Consider the following 16222-nt stretch of genomic DNA (forward strand, 5'->3'; position numbering starts at 1 on the left):
TTAGGCGCTGTCAGGTCTTGCTTGTGCGTAAGTGCCTGGAACTATCACACTGATATATAGAAAGTAAATTTTGTTAATTCTCTGTTTTAGACAGAACCTCAGGTCTGAACAGGACATAACAGAACATTGAGCTCAAATATCTCACTTTTCAAAGGAGAAAACTCCAGTGCAAAGAGGATAATTGCTCAGTTCAAAGTAACTTAACTATAATAGTTGGTCAGATGAGGCAAGGGGGTGGGGAAAGGATGAAGTTGAAGGATTACGGGAATCAGTAGTCAGTGGCAAAGCAGGGAGCCTTACAAGTGTTGCCTAGAAATGCACAAGTTAACATAAATTAAATAGTCCATATAAATTCTCACCATTACCAAGCTATAGCAGATGTGATAGGGTCACTCCTCAACTTTGGAAACATGTCCACGCCCCTCCTCAGATTTCACAGTATCACTGTATGATTTATTCTGCCTTTCAAGACCTCCTTGGATATTCATTTTGGTATCATTTAGATTATATAAAAATGTCGTGGGGCATCTGGGTGGCTCAGTTGGTTAAGTGTCTGACTCTTGATTTCAGCTCAGGTCGTGATCTCAGGGTTGTGGGATTGAGCCCTGTGTCGGGCACTATGCTCAGTGCAGAGTCTGCTTGCCCCTCTCCCTCTGCTCCTCCCCCACTCTCTCTGTCTCTCGCTTTCTCAAATAATGAATAAATAAAATCTTTTAAAAAATGTTGTTTTTGTCAAATGAGCAGCAGAGAGAGTCCTACAATGTTGAGTAGTAGAAAACTGTAGCATCTGTAATCAGAACTGATGAAGTCATGTCTCAGGACAAAGATAATTTGACATCTGACCTTTTACATACTTGCCATTGAATGTTGGTGGCTTGGGTCTCATGGTTGTGTGCACAAAAATAAATTTTATTTAGGTGGAGAATGGGAGCACAAAGAGTGTAGGTCTACTTTGGCCATGAGCAATCCAGGTGGGAAAGAGGAAAACGTGGCAATGAGTACTTGGAGTACTAATGATAGTTCATGGTGGTTTCCTGGTTTCTAGAAAAAAAACACTCAGAAAGATTCTGAAGCCCTATTCACTGGCCACAAGATGAGTCCTAAAATATTGTCTCCTTTTTTCTTTCGACAGAAACCTTAAAATATGATTTTCTGAACAGTGTTTTTCAAAGAAATTGTTATCTTGCTTGTTTATCTACTTCTGTGTAACTCTTAGACCTGTCACAGTCATATCTCACAAAGTTTCCTTCTCTACCTATTTTATTGTCAACATAATATTGCCTCAAAATCTTCATTCAATAGGTAGGATTTTACTTGTTTTTGTGAAGTCCTTTCCCTACAGCCTTCCATCTTCATCTCTGCTGTGTTTCTGCAATTGTTTGTTACTTGTCTAAGATATGCATTAAGTTAAACCTGCTGGAACGTGGACATTGTGGACCTAACAAGCTGGAGCTGTCAGTTGCCGTGGATTCTGGGATGATTCCAGCAGCTTGTCTGCTCATTTTCAAAAGAAAACACATTATCAGCAGAGGTGAAGCTGGTCTCCTTAGAAAAATAAACTAATCTCTGACTGCTCTTAGAAAAATCACAGATCTTGTCAGAGGAAGTTCGATGTTGCTGACAGATCATCAATTAGAGGGTGCACGTGTGAAAACAAATGTGGGAGGTGATTGGTGCGTGGCTTTTCATGGGTGTGACATGGTTCTCACCAGATTGGGATGCAAAGTGGAATCCATTTTGTACTCAACTTTGGCTGAAACCCAATAGTGCTAGATTTCAAAAGAGCAGGGATTAATTTACTAAGACTTATCACCTCTTCTCTTCAACACATGTCTATAGATTCTAGAAAAGTGTCATCACTAAAATCAATTAATACCATATCTTGTCCTTGCTTAAGTATATTATTATTTATCCCCATGATTTGCATTAGTTCTGCTAGAGCAACAGGACATGATTTAGACTGCTGTGCTACTTGGACATTAACTAGATTCATGCCTAGTACAGAGTAAATGGTTTGATTCACCAAAGGATGGCTTCAACGGCTTATTGGTGGTTATTTAAAACATTTCTTTACATATATATTCATCCACATCTGCATATATATATATATATATATACACACACACACACAGAATAACAAAACAAATCTCTTTTTTTTCCATCTACATTGGAGTACTACTAATGTGGAAATTATGTCAACTCAGTAAGATGCATTGGAAAAAAGCAAAATATGAAGTCAGGCTCACTTGTGCTATGCTACTTAAAGACTGTGTGACTTGGGGGGCGCCTGGGTGGCACAACGGTTAAGCGTCTGCCTTCGGCTCAGGGCGTGATCCCGGCGTTATGGGATCGAGCCCCACATCAGGCTCCTCTGCTATGAGCCTGCTTCTTCCTCTCCCACTCCCCCTGCTTGTGTTCCCTCTCTCGCTGGCTGTCTCTATCTCTGTCAAATAAATAAATAAAATCTTTAAAAAAAAAAAAAAGACTGTGTGACTTGGGCAATTTATCTATTTTCCTAGAGCTCTGGTTTCCACATCAGTAAAGTGGAGATGATAATACCAATTTTGCAATCTCTTGTTAGGATTAGAGAGGTCCTGGGTTAAAACAAAACAAACACAAAAAAACTTCTTTAAGTGCTTGGCACATAAGAGGTACTTAATGGTTGTTACTATAAGTAATAACATCACCAACAACAAAGCAACAACAACACTATCAACAATTTGTTGAGAACCTAGGCATTAGAATTCAATGATGAGAGACACTGCACTCAAAAGTTTAGGACTTTACAGCTTTGTAGCCCAGATACATCTTGAACCATTTCCACATGTTAAGATACTGGAAGTATAAGATATTCCTCGTAATTCCTATATAACAAAATCCTGAGTCATGGACCTCAGAATTTAATCATAAGGCCATATATAGAGGTATCAATAAAAATAATCTGCCAAAAGGCTTTGGCTCTAGTAAATGAAAGTATCTTTAGGGAAAAAAATCACTTTATAGATGTTTTGCCTGGGTTTTCACAGAATATTAGTTTCAGAATGACTGTATTCCTACTATCTAAAAAAGTAATTGAAGGACAGAGTTTCAAAATTGTGTCAGCAAGACAGATTTCAGGTTTTGTAATCTCCAAAGCTTCTGCCTTCCATTATTGCTCACCGCTTATCTTTTCTTTGTTTCTTTCCACTGGAAGGATGAGTGTTTCAAACAATACACAAGACGATGTATAATTACTCATCAGTGATTTAGAATATGAAAGCTGCTTTTAGATACCCATCAGAGACTTATGATATCAATAGGCTTGTACATTTAGAGATTTTTAAAAAAAATATAAGATAAAATTGAGTAGTTGGGGGTATACTTTTCTATTAAAGTGATGACATCTATTAGAAGAAAGTAAACCCAATGCACGAGTTAAAAATTGAAAAATGTAATTAAATTATATTCTTGCTTTGCTCATTTTTCATAAATGAACTTAATTTAGTGAGACATTTTTCTTTGACAGAAGGAAAAATTAAGTTTATCCAGGACAGAAAGGTATTAAAGGGACCTATATAACTGCTTAACTTTAATATTGGTGGTTGTAAAGTGGTTTTAGAATATCTGTGTATGTTGTCGATTAATCACATTATTGAGACCACCATAATTTGAATACATGTAAAGTCTTTGTGGGACATTTCTGGGGTATATTTTAATAACTTCCATCAGTATTACTACAAAGGTACAAAATAAGGTACACTAGTTGTTCTGCATGGTTTAATTAAACCCATCACACAGTTAATTGAATATGTAAATATTTCATTGAGTAATAAACTTCACACAAGGAACTCTTCTAACAGTTGGTAATATTGAACTTGGTGACACTGCAGGTTCATCAGAGAGCTAATCTTTGTGAATGATGGTGTCTCTTAGAAGGAACAATGAGCTTAAAATAGAAATAAAAGTAACGTGAACGATTGCTTAGAGCTTGAATTGGACTCTTTTCTTGAACTACTTCTGATTTATATCTATTTCTTTTTCAGAGTGTAATTGTAATTCTTAGCATCTCTGCATTTGCCGAATAAAAAATAGCAGTATGCTATTGAAGGTGCAAATGTCTTTATAAAGAAAAAATCCTGGTCTCATTGAATTACAGCCTAATTTAAAGGACCTTCACTTACACATCTAGATACGTGGTGCTTGTTTTCAGATAGATAACTGATAAGTAACAAAGATATCTTTGTTTTTATCAACCTAGATCTCTATCCTACAACTATCATTCACTTGCCTAATTGAACTTAATGTTAAGAATCTACTTTGGATCACAAAACAGAAACCAATGTGAGACTTGTCCTATTTTAATAATTCTTTTCTGTACTATCTCTTACTCTTTCTTAACACCCAAATTTTGAGTACTGTTTGTAATCCAGAAATCCATCATATGGTATCATCTTCAGAGATGCTTTAGCTCCTTCCTGTGCTACAAACAACTGATCTATCTGCCAACATGCTTTGTGGGGGAAACAGAGCTCAGGAAATGAGTACTCAAAAGAAGAGATGCCAATTTCCAGTTGCAGAATATACTGGAAGTTGCAGACTCTCAGTTACTTTCAGTCTGCTGTGGTTATATTAGAGATTGATGGGGCCTCTTTTTGTCTGCCATTCATCCTCTTACTGTGCCTCTGGCTTGTATTTTAATTTAATATCACAGACAGTTTTACATTAAAGTTTTCATATGTAATTCAACACATAGCATGGAAGCACGGATCTTATTTCCAAACTGATAACATTTGGAGCTCCTTTCGCAAGTGGTCACACAGTAGCTAAAGCTATAATTTGCAACTGTCATTGTGTTGGTAACTGTTTTGTAGGCTGCATGATGTTTGTTGAAAAATCATCCCATTTCAGACAAAGTATTTTGTAGCCTTTCACAGTTTGGTTCAAAGTCAAGGACTTTGACTTTGGCAAGACATATAAGAAGTAGTTATCATTCATATTTTAGCATGGTTTCAACAAGATCTTAGGGGTCTTGATCTAACCATTGATAGAGGGAGCGAAATATGGAGTATAGTCATCCTTGGGAAAAATCACTCTGCATCATTAAGTCTTGGTTGCTAGTCTATAAAATAGTACAGACATTGTAGAAATGATGAGAGCATTAAAAAAATCAATTTAAAGAACTTAACCAGTTTCAGGCATATACAAATTAATGAATGTTAGTTATTGTTATTATTCTATTTTGATCTTTCTGGAAATAGAAGTTTCAACTTTCTTGGATCTAGAAGAACTCAAGCTAAAAATTCTTCCCTCCTCCCACCAACTACCCCCTCCACAACCATTTCCAGCAGTTTGTCTTGTATTTCTTCTTAGATTTGCAGGCTGGGATTCATTTTGCACTCAGAATGCTTGATGAACTAGGAAATATTAATAAAGCTGCTTCTTATTCACCTACTCAACGTCAAAATGTAGCAGACTGATTAAAGAGAAAGAAGACATGAATAAAATGACAGAATACACATTAAATTTTAATCACTACAGGTTCATCTAAGACATGTAGCTGACATACTGAAAGGAATTATATTTAGGTCAGGGAGATGGCAATGTTGTTTAAGAAGCTGGTTGAATTCATCCAGTTACTGGAAAGGTAGTGGCAGGATTAGGGCATGAAGAATACAAATATCTTTCTGCTTCTCAATCGTCCAGACTTTTTAAGTCCCAAACAAAGCTGGGTGGTGTTTTGATGTTAATATCTTTGGAATAAAAATGTGTATGAAATTTAAAAAGAAAAAAAAAAAAAAGAAAAACCTTACTGGGGTAGAATTCCCTGGCACCCATACAATTTAACTGGAAAAAAGTCCCCAGAAAGTCTGTCGGGGAAGAAATACCTGAGGTAGTCTCTATCTGTCAGAGACAAGCAATTACATGACTTTCAGGTGACAAAATGTTTATTATAGAATGCTAGGCTATCGATTAGTGTGAAGTTGTATGTTTGTTTGTTTTTTTTGCCATGTCGTTTAATTTATTATTCAAAGAAACTGACATGTTTGTCAGAATGAGACATAAAGCTATTTTAACTGTCTACCTGAAAGTGTTCCAATTCCTTATCATAAAATTTAATGGGATCCACAAATGAACCCAACTTGCCTTCCTGTCCACTTCTCTCATTTACAAGTTCAGTAATTTATTTACCCATCAGAGTACCACTGTTCTGACGCTCACCCCTTCAGTTGGGGGATGATGCGGATGAGTAGGAGCAAGCTAGAAAAACCCACCCCTATTTATTTATTATCAAAGTGTGTATAGCACTCAAGGCTCAGCTCAAATATTATCTCATTCTAAAATTGCTTCTCCTTTCTTCTCCATTTATCTTCTAGGAAAAGAGTAAGTAGTCTCTCTTTTTAAGCTTACCATTTGGAACTTATTACTTTCCATATTTTATAATAATTGTTAATGTATATTCCTTAATAATCTCTAAAATACTGTGCTCCTGAAGAGCAAGGGACTTTGTCTTTTTATTATTGTATGCATCCCAGAACTCTGCTTACTACCTTGCTAACAAAGATTCATTCATATAGTCATCTACTAATTCACTTATTTACTCTACAAACTCATTATGTTTTATGACTGTTTCAAGTCCCTGTGGACTAGCAAAATAAGAGATGTTGGGTACATGGAGAAGAGTGTAAGCCAATGGCAAAAAGCCTTGGGAGAAAGTGTGTAAATCATCTGAACATAAGTCCATGAAAGCAACATGGAGGAGTTCCTGAATAGGTGTTACCAACTCTGCTACAGGAGCAGAAGTTCCCAGCATTACCATTGCTTGGTTAAGAGTTGGGTCCTAAGATTTCTACTGTGAAAAATGCAAATACCATACCTAGGAGAGAAAATGCATCATGAACCACCACTTTCGCATCAATGTTAGATTCAGATAGAAGAAACCATGAAAAGAGAAAGAAGGAAACTAACAGTCATTGAGCATCTGTTACGTTATGTCACTTAAGTTGCACAGCCAACTTTGAGGTTTTACTATTTATTAATAATAAAATAATAATTTATTATTTTTATTATTATTAAAATATATATATTCCAAGTGGTTAAATGACTTGCCACATTTCGTACCAGAAGTAACTCAGCTCCTAAGATGATGTTCTTTCTATCAAATACATAATAATAGTAAAAATGATGACAGTGTTGGCAAATACCATTTTCTAGGCACTGTGTATCAAGTCTGGGGCTATGTTCGTTATATACCACATCTTATTTAGTTCTCTTAACATCCCTAAGCAGTAGGTGTTATCCTGATTGACTGATTGATTGATTGATTATTATTATTTTTTAGAGAGAGAATGCATGTGTGGGGTGGGGGAAGGGCAGAGGGAGACGGAGAGAGAGAGGGAATCTTAAGCAGGCTCCATGCCCAGTACGGAGCCTGACATGGGGCTTGATCCCACAACCCCAAGATCATGACCTGGGCCAAAATCAAGAGTTGGGTGCTTAAATGGCTGAGCCACCCAGGCACCCCATCCTAATTTGAATACAAGAAAACTAAGGTTCGGGGGATTGAATAACATGAATGTTATCATCAAGTTAATAAAACTGGTGAAATATAGATTCAAACCCAGATGCAGCTGACTTCCCAGCCTGAGTCCTTAACCATTATCCTCACTGTTTCCATGCCCTAAAATTCCTAGATTAAAAAAGACCCAAAAGGATACAAGCTGATTTTTTGAAGTTTTATGATTCAATGTATTGACAGCATCCTATTATTTAATATACAGTTAAAAATTAGTATTTTAACAATTGAATCGTTGCCAATGTCATCTTTCATTATATCCTGATTGCCCTTCACTCAAGAAAATTCACATATCTGAATAGAATATTGCATCTTATAAAAGGACTGTGTACTTCAACTGGCAGCTCATCTGAGGTTCATTCGGAATGTCTGTTTTAATCAGCTATCTTGCTTCATCAAATGAAGGAGTCATCTTAAATATTTTTGTGACAACTCAAAGAAGATATAGTTGATTTGCGATTGTATTTAGCATTGTCATTGTGCTATCATCTTCAAGTGACTAACATTCATTTAAACCCTTTGGTGAAAGGGTTAGGTGTACTGGAAAACCCTGGTCCATGGATTTTAGTCGTGAAAAGATGTAGCTGAAAGAAGTTGTTATATTAGAACAAAACATAAGAATATAAGAGAATGTGGAATGATGACATTCATAGACTAAATCATGTTAATTATTTGCTAGTCAGCTCTAAGCGAACTATACTTAAAGATAGGATAGCCGAGCAGTCAATTAATTCCAAATAGATGGAGCTGACATCATTTGTTCTTTTCTTTAAGATGGCTAATAAATAACACAATGGTCCCCAGTGGCCATTAGGACATTAATGAAATACATCTGAGAAATTACCATGCTAGTAATTACCATCCTGGATTTCAAATCGGGAATCAGACGATTAACAAAAACTAAAGGTAGATAGTAAACCAGCAATGAATTTAAGAAACACAGAACAATCTCAGTGCTTTCAGAAAGTATGTATTCCATATCTCATTGCCAACTATAATGCTTCTGTTCCAATGTATTCATAAAAAATGTTTTCACCTCTGTTGCCAAGGGGGGAAAGAATATTTAGTATTTTTAAGTGTTTTAAAACCTTAAAAATTAAGGGCTCCTGGGCGGCTCAGTTGGTTAAGCATCTGACACTTGATTTCAACTCAGGTCATGATTTCAGGGTCGTGAGACAGAGCCCTGTGCTGGGCTCCATACTGAGTGTGCAGCCTGCTTAAGATTCTCTCTCTCCCTCTGTCCCTCCCCTTCGACCCCCTGACCGCTTGCCCTTGTGTGGGTGCTCTCACTCTCTCTCTGAAAAACAAAACAAAAAAATTAAAATTTTGCTTAAATGATAAATGTTATATCCTCATTACCAAGTTGCCCTTTTTACAAGTTTTCTTTATGCTTTTATTCCATTTAAGTTGGATGATTTTAGTAGACTCCAAGAAATTTTAAGTGCTACCGGTGTACTCAATAAAACCTGTAATTAATCCCATGGTGGTGATGTATTTAATTAATATTTATACTTTTCCACTTGATAATATTTTCAGTTTATAGATCATTGTTCTTCCAGGGATATCAGTGAGAGTAACTCATTATTTTGCACAGCATGGATAGTGGTTTTTTTGTGTGTTACAAAGGGAGAGACAACACCTATCAATTCGTATGCATTACGCATGACACTTATAAAGCTTTGACAAATTGGGATTGAAACCCAGAATTATCGCATGGAGACTCCCCCTACATTAGGCAAGAAAGACTTAACTGGGAGTGAAAACTGCAATATTAGTTAGCTATACTAGTCATCGATTGCTGATGTAACAAATTACCACAAATTGAGCAGCTTAAAACAACACCCATCTATTATTGTGCAGTTTTCATAAGTCAGAAAATCTGGCACAGGGTGGATCAGCTGGTCCTTGGCTTGGTCTCTCAAGGCCAAAATCAAGGTTGCAACCAGGCAGCATTCTTTTCTGGAGGCTCTAGGGAAGGAGACTTTCTCACATATATTCAGGTTATTGACAAAATTCATTTCTTTGAGATTGTAGGATGGCCGTCCTTGTTCCCTTGCTAGTTGTCAGTGGACTTTGTTCTCGGTTTATAAAGGTTTTCCGCATTCCTCAGCTTGAGGTCCTTTTCATCATTAAAGCTAGCGGTGATGAATCATGTCTTCACACTTCAAATCTCTCTGACTCCCCTCTGCTCATCTCTCAGTTTCCTTCCTCTTCTATGGCATTTGTCTGGCTGACTCTTCTGCCATCCTTTTATGCTGCTGAAGGCTCATGTGACTATATCAAGCCCACTCAAATAATCCAGATTAATTTTTCTATTTTTATACTTAGCTGATTAGTAACCTCATCTGCATATGCAATTTTCTTCACAGAGTGCCTAAGGTAGTTTTGACTGAATAACCAGGGGACTGGAATCTTGGGGAGACATTTCTTCAATTCTACCTAAGATATCAGCCATTTCAGTTTTATTAAGGGAATAGAGGAAAAGTACAAGGAACTCTTTGAAAAGAATACAATTTTTTGGAGAAAAACATAGCTTTAAATTCTTTTATAGCTATGGGAACTAAAAAAATACAAGAATTTAAAGTATGTCTCTCCACCCATCCCACCATCCATCCTATTCTAAAATTAATCACACATCTGGCGGTACACAACATTTTCCTTTACTTGGCTAACATTTCACACCTAGTTAAAGAAACTAGTCATTTTGAAGTATTGTACATTTAATCATGTGGTTTGATCAGCTTAAAATGGTAAGTTAAAATGGTCTCCAAACATTAAAACTTTAACCTGTATATTACTCTATGTAAAATATAAAAAAAAAATAAAACTAAAGCAAGTTCTGAAGAAAGAAAATAAAAGGAAGAAAAAGAGAAAGAAAAAATCAAGGCATAGATGCCTATTCTGTCATTGATAGGTGATGCACAGATGCCTTTTCCAGTGCACGCTGAGCTCTTCACAAAATATCACCTGTTAGACTTGGTGTCTCTACCAGTAGGACAGTAGCCTATTAAAGTTTTCCTGGCTTGATAATTCCTTGTTTGAATAGTTCGTGGGTTTTGTTTTTTTTTTCCACTTGAGAAGAAAAGTCTCACTTAGGTATGCTCCATAGGAGAGAATAGTTCATGTTTCTTAAAAGGGTTCTTAGGTTGAACTGTGCCTGCTCTGCAGATCTGCAGAAAGGATTTTTTTTTCCTTCTACATTCTCTCAGCTGACATTCTGCTCTTCTCTTCCATATCACTTGTGGCAGTGACTGTCACTTGCTTTCCTGTTGCTGTTTTTAATCTCTGCTGCTAGCTCTGCTCCCTGACATGTCTGCCTTTTGCTGTTGTTTTTCTTCTCTACACCCTTCTTGTTACCTATTTCTTCCCGTCATGGCAATTATCTCTTCTTTCCTCCAAAGTTCTTGAGTATAAAGGTTATCATTAACTGTCTCCATTTCTTGTTCACTCAATTCACAATGCAGTAATTGAAATCTACCTCATCCCTAAATTTGTATCCTCCTCGAGGACACCAGTGTCATTTAACTTACCTAATATGGTGGATATTGTTCCAACCTATCTTCCTGGGTCACTCTGCTACATTATGAATCCTCCTTCCATTTCTTAAATGTTCGTTTTCCATTGGATTCTCTCTAGCTATTTCTTACTTCTATTCTTATTTCCCACAGTTCTTAGAGGATATCATGGATTTTTAGGATTTCGCTGTTCCTGCCTATGGCAATCACTCCCCAGTTGACATGTCCACATTTATATGTCTATTCTCTGTGTCATAACCCTTCTGCCACAGGTTGCCTTCTACAGGAACAAATGCAGAGAACACAATTAGATGTGTAAAATGATCATTAAGGATCAATACTCATGAAAAAAGGGAGAGGAAGAAGGCTTGGGCAGAGAGAAATGTTGGACCCTTGTGCAGACCTGACCATATGGGGTGGTCCAGAAAAATTACTGCCTTCAGAGGAGTCCTGCACCAGCTCAAAGTGGCCAGGTTCTTGGAGTCTCACTCCTCTCAGTCACTGGATGTAAGCCATGCTGGAAAGAATGTCATCTTGGATGTCTCTGCAGTTGAGACAGACCCTGAACAGCTAATGGCTGGAGGCTCTCTGCTGAAAGCATTCCTTATGGCTGGGCACCAAGGTTTTCTTTGAAAGGAGGATCTGGGTGGCACATCACCCTGTTGACTGTCCCTACTGAATGTTTCCCAATTAACTCAAATTAACATATTCCTGATGTCATTTGAGGTTTTTACTTCCTCTTGGTTGAAATTAATTTAAATGTCTCCGTTTGATTTATTAATTCAACTTAAATTTATTGAACACCTAACAAATGCTAGACCTTATTCTAGATGATGGGGTTTCCTTAGTTCACAAAACAAAGTCTCTGCCCTAATGGAGCTTATGTTTTGAACAAATAGATATACAATGTTGTAGGAGGTGGTAAACTCCTTTCTCCTGTTCCCATATTTCCATGGAAGAATTTAAGATACTGTGACTCTCTTGGTCTCTCTCTCCACAATGGAAATTTGCTCTTTTTCTTCCTCTATAGCAGGGTACTATGAAGCAGCCATGTGGATAGGTAGATCTGTACAACAGTTCCAAACCAAACTGACTAATGAAGTGGAAAAGGAGAGAGCAGAGGACTCCAATACTGGCATTATCAGCAAGGAAATTGACATTTTGAAATTAGTTTGTCTTTTCCTTGTGTTTTAGTTCTCAATTTGATCTGAACATGGGAGTATAAGAAACGGGTATTATATTATATTTTTTAAAGATTTATTTATTTATTTTAGAGAGAGAGAGAACACAAGGAGTGGGAGAGAATCTCAAGCAGACTTCCTGCTGAGCACAGTGCCTGATGTGAGTCTCAATCTCACAACCCTGAGATATGACCTAAGCTGAAATCAAGTCAGCTGCTTAACCGACTGAGCCACCCAGGTGTGTGCTCAAGTATTATGTTGTAAACTTTTTAAAAATTCCATCACATAGTATGTCAAGTGGAGAAGAGTGCTATGAAAAATAATGAAAGCAGGATAAAAGGATATGGGTTGATGGGAATAGGTGGCGGCCATGTTGTGTAGTCTTATCAGGAGATTCCTCTTTGAAAAGGTGAAATTTTGAGCAGAAACCTTCTTGAAGTGACCTGAGTTCATTGGCCCATGGAAGTCCACACTCTAATCTTTAGGCGTTCCTTTATCTTCCCCAGGCTTTTTCTGCCTTTTGGATCTTGACTTTCACAGGGATGACTCCTTTTTCACACTCAGCCACCTCTTCAATTTCACAATGACAGAAATTATATCAAGTGTTGATAAATTCTGTTGACATTACTGGAGGTAGGTAGGTGCTCACATTCAGGGGGTCACAACATAGAGCTTTATAGCCTTTGGCGGGCTATCTGATCTTTTCTCCACTTCTACTCCACTGCAAATTTTCTACTCTTGAAAAGTGCAGAACCTTTCTTCCATCTATAGCTAGAAGCTAGCTGACTGCTAGCCCCTAAAATTGGGGTATAGCTTGGGGGAAGGCTTGCCTTCTGTCATGCCCAAATATGAAATTATTGCATTTTTCCTCATAGTAAGGCAGGTTTTCCTTATGGATAATCCTAGTAACAGTCATTTAGACAATACTTCTTTCTCCATATTGTTTCATAGCAAAAAATAAAATGTTGTGTATCCTTATTTGAAGTTGTTTCAAAAATATACCTCTTAAATCATAGATGAGAGGGCTCAAGCTATAAAATGGGATTTTATAACTTACATGCCCCTACCCAACCATTCAGTTTGCCTGGAACTGAAGAATTTCCCGAGACACAGCAATTTCAAAGTTAAAACTGGGGAGTCCCAGGCAAACTGGGATATTTCATGTTTCCTTTGACTTAGTTCCCAAAGCTCCTGCTTTGTGGGCTGTGAAAAGACTCCTTGAGACTCCCATTTAGAGTATAATCTCTTAGCTCAGTTCTAAGGCTCAGTCCTGGAAAGAGTTGCTTGCCTACCTCCTCTCCGAGTGAATCCATCCCGTTAGGCCGCCTTTACTCCAGGTGCATCAATTAGGGGTTCCCCAGTGTGTCCAAAAGTCTCTATATGCCTTGGGTGACTGGGAGATGTCACTCTTTTTGAGAGGATTTAAAGAAGACTTAAAAAGCAAGCAGAAACCACAGTCTACCTCTTCTGCCATATATTCTCTATTTTCAAAAACTGTGCTTAGTACCACGTTTGTGATCTTCCAACACTAGGATAAAATATCATTGGGATATGCCCATCCTATTGATCTCCGCCATCTGGACTTACTTCTCTTTTGGGAAGACGGGTTCCCTCTCAAGACATTTTTTTCCCCCAAGCTCACTTTCTGGATGACTAGGGTAAGGATTTACTGTGGCTGAATTTCACAAACTAAAATAGAAAGAGTACTGCTTCATAGAGGCCTTTGCATTTTGCTCCCCCAAATAGAATGGAATATTTTTGCTAACAGGATTTAATTTCCATGTGGTCACAGACATTCTAGTTAAAAAAAAAGTGGTACATACATTAACTGACTTGAACCAAGTCGGGGGGGCAGGAATTCTTAGGGAACGTGAGAAACCTACCTATTTATCCTACTCTCTGCCATTTTGCTTGATAGGAATATGACCTCTAAGTCTTAATCTGTAATGATCCCAGATATTCATGTTTGAACTACTGTATTTAATCTCAACTTTGTTTTTATTTTCTGCCGTTCAACGTTACTTATTTTAAGCTTTATTCCAAAAAACCATTATTTAAAATAGGCAAAGTAGGAGACCTTTCCATGGCTCTGGAAAATTTTTAACTTTCCAAGGAAAGTTTTGGGATGTTCTGATCCCAGATCATTGTCTCAAATGAATCTACATTGCCTAACCACATTCTGGAGCTCCTTGTTATACTAATCCTTTCAAAATATCCTTAAATGCTTAAATTTTTTGCAGGTCTTTCACCCTTCCCTATGGGAGAGAGCAACAATTTATTGTAGGAGTGGATTAGCAATTCTCAACATTAGTTGATTGAAATAATGATGACAATGATAATGCTAATTATATCTAAACTTTTTTTAGTGCTTTTTTATCTTCATCATATGAAGTCAGTGAATCTGCGATGCTTTTCTAGAATCTGGCATGTAAATTTAATAATGCTGAGTGCTTTATTTTCTTTTGTAATTCACACTACTTTCTAAAGAAAATATTAACTATCTGTCATTGTTTACAGTGATATCTCATTGTTAAATTATTATAAGTGAAGTTTCAGAATGATTAAAAGTTTACACACACATATAACACACATCTATGCATACATCACCTATGTATAAACACATTCATATACTTACAAAGAACCACTTGCTAAATTAGTGAATAGTCCATCTTTTTGGCAACAATTCCAGAAACCAACACAGTTCCAGGAACATCTCTTAGCATTTCGGTCTCTCAATTAAATATCAAATCTTAATTGAAATTGTGGCCTTGAGTTTTTGTGATATAGTTGTGTCTATATAATGCTGAAAAATTGTTCTTAGGAGCAGTGTCTTTGCCTTCTTTTACAAACCTATCACTGTGAAGAGTTATATGTGCATACCTCTAATATAAATCACATTTGAATCACACTTTCTTTTAAGCTCAGAAACAGGATTTATAAGGCCTGACAGGCATTTTTTTTTTTTGTGGACTGAATTTTCTTTTCAATATTTTTGAATGAATGCAATATGTCTTCAACCAATTTAAATCCATTCTTCCCTATGTCAGATTAGATGATATTTTTCATTAGTTTCTGGTGTCAGTTAATAGCATTGTCTCCAGATAGCCGAGTACACTTTTGCCATCTTCATTTTTCCTCTGACTAACTCCAAAGATGCTTCGGTGTTTGTTGAACGAAAACTTTTTATTCAAAATTTCTTTAAAAAATTCTTAAATTTAAATTCAATTAATAATTAATAAAATTAACATATAATGTATTATGAATTTCAGAGGTAGAGTTCAGTGATTCATCAGTCTTATGTAATACTCAGTGCTCGTTACATCGCATGCCCTCCTTAATGTCCACCACCCAGTTACCCCATCCCCTCATATTCAAAATCTCTGAATTCAAAGTCATAAAGAAAAATTAAACTCTAACCCCCCATCTGTCAAAATGGAATTGAACAAAAATGAGTCCTTTTGGTTTCAAGGTCCTTAGATTCTAGGATATAAGAAATAATAGCAGTTAAGTAGATGTGAAACCACCAGACGTTCTCTAAATTAAACATCTTATGAGGCTGCATGGCACAGAATCTAGGAAAATGGAAAAGAGATGGAATTATGGGGAATCCTGTTGCTCTGGGAATTATTTATCTAATAGTTTGACTATTACTCTTCTTATATTTGCTTAACTCTTATTTGTATATCATACAGTTTAGCACTGAACTTATTTTTCATTTTATGCTTCTCCTCAGTTAGGTTATAAGCTTCTGGAGGGCAAGGACTATATCTAAAACTTTTCTTCCTCCCTCAGCATTGCCTTGCACAGAGATGAGCACTTCAAAGATGCTTAACATTCTGGGTTAATTGATCTTTCTTTTTTCAAACAGTTTCTCCCCTCTCAGTGGGTTAATTGAAATCCATTTGGCAGCAAGCGTGCATGTGACTCTGATCCAAGAAAGGAAAGCTTGGAAAGCCTAGAGCATCATTCATCAT

Source organism: Ursus americanus, chromosome 13 (assembly GCF_024610735.1).
Source record: "Ursus americanus isolate L20-20 chromosome 13, mUrsAme1.1.p, whole genome shotgun sequence".
In the NCBI taxonomy this organism is placed as follows: Eukaryota; Metazoa; Chordata; class Mammalia; order Carnivora; family Ursidae; genus Ursus; species Ursus americanus.